This window comes from Phocoena phocoena, chromosome 5, assembly GCF_963924675.1.
Source record: "Phocoena phocoena chromosome 5, mPhoPho1.1, whole genome shotgun sequence".
In the NCBI taxonomy this organism is placed as follows: Eukaryota; Metazoa; Chordata; class Mammalia; order Artiodactyla; family Phocoenidae; genus Phocoena; species Phocoena phocoena.
Genome location: NC_089223.1, coordinates 87419631 through 87421474, shown reverse-complemented (window position 1 = coordinate 87421474; position 1844 = coordinate 87419631). Strand labels below are relative to the sequence as shown.

The 1844-nt window shown below is 52.6% G+C and overlaps 1 pseudogene; it reads right to left on the bottom strand.

Moving 5' to 3' along the window:
• Positions 1 to 559: 559 nt before the first annotated feature.
• LOC136123113 (elongation factor 1-alpha 1 pseudogene) lies at positions 560 to 1633 on the bottom strand (annotated as a pseudogene).
• Between the last annotated feature and the right edge of the window lie 211 nt (positions 1634 to 1844).

The window sequence follows — 1844 nt, the reverse complement described above, 5'->3', positions numbered from 1 at the left end:
CGCGGAGTGGCTGGGCCTGTGGGCCATGGCCGCTGAGCCTGCGTGTCCGGAGCCTGTGCTCCCCAACGGGAGAGGCCACAACAGTGAGAGGCCCGCATAACGCCAAAAAAAAAAAAAAAAAAGTACTGATTTTGGGCTTCCCTGGTGGCGCAGTGGTTGGGAGTCCGCCTGCCGATGCAGGGGACGCGGGTTCGTGCCCCGGTCCGGGAAGATCCCACATGCTGCGGAGCGGCTGGGCCCGTGAGCCGTGGCCGCTGAGCCTGCGCGTCCGGAGCCTGTGCTCCGCAACGGGAGAGGCCACAGCAGTGAGAGGCCCGCGTACCGCAAAAAAAAAAGAAAAAAAAAAGTGCTGATTTTAAAAACTAATAATTTAAAACGGCCACACACAAAACAAACGGTCCACAAAACATTCTCCTTTCCTTCTGAAGGTTTTACGATGCATTGTTATCATTTACCAGTCTTTTGCTATTAAACTTAAATGGCCAATTGAGACAAACCATTCTGAGACCCTTTTTCCACCACTGATTAAGACTGGGGTGGCAGGTATTGGGGATAATATTCATTTAGCCTTCTGAGCTTTCTGGGCAGACTTGGTGACCGTGCCAGCTCCAGCTGCCTTCTTGTCCCTGCTTTGACGACACCCACAGCAACCATCTGTCTCATGTCACAAACAGCAAAACGGCCCAGAGGAGGATAGTTAGAGAAGCTCTCAACAAAAATGGGTTTGCCAGGAACCATATCAACAATGACAGCATCACCAGATTTCAAGAATTTGGGGCCATCTTCCAGCTTCTTCCCAGAATGACGATCAATCTTTTTCAGCTCAGCAAACTTGCAAGCAATGTGAGCTGTGTGACAATCCAGCACAGGTGCATATCCAGCACTGCTTTGGCCTGGATGGTTCAAGATAATCACCTGAGCTGTGAAGCCAGCTGCTTCCATCAGTGGGTCATATTTGCTGTCACCAGCCGCATTGCCACGACGAACATCTTTGACAGACACGTTCTTGACATGGAAGCCCACATTGCCCCCAAGAAGGGCTTCACTCAAAGGTGCATTTCAACAGACTTCACTTCAGTTGTCACGTTGACTGGAGCAAAGGTGACCATCATGCCAGGTTTGAGAACACCAGTCTCCACTCGACCCACAGGGACAGTGCCAATGCCACCAATTCTGTAGACATCCTGGAGGGGCAAATACAAGGGTTTGTCAGCTGGGCGAGGTGGTGGCAGGATGCAATCCAGAGCTTCAAGCCGTGTGCTTCCACTGGCACTGCCATCCTTACGGGTGACTCTCCATCCCTTGAACCACGGCATGGTAGCACTTGGCTCCAGCATGTTTTCACCATTCCAGCCAGTAACTGGCACAAATGCTACTGTGTCGGGGTTGTAGCCAGTTTTCTTAATGTAGGTGCTGACTTCCTTAACAGTTTCCTCGTATCTCTTCTGGCTGTAGGGTGGCTCAGTGGAATCCATTTTGTTAACCGCAACAATTAGTTGTTTCACACCCAGAGTGTAGGCCAGAAGGGATGCTCACGGGTCTGCCCATTCTTGGAAATACCTGCTTCAAATTCACCAACACCAGCAGCAACAATCAGGACAGCACAATCAGCCTGGGATGTGCCTGTAATCATGCTTTTTGTTGGTTTTTTTTTTTGCGGTACACGGGCCTGTCACCGCTGTGGCCTCTCCCATTGCGGAGCACAGGCTCCGGACGCGCAGGCTCAGCGGCCATGGCTCATGGGCCCAGCCGCTCCGCGGCATGTGGGATCCTCCCGGACCAGGGCACGAACCCGCGTGTCCTGCATCGGCAGGCGGACTCTCAACCACAGCGCCACCAGGGAA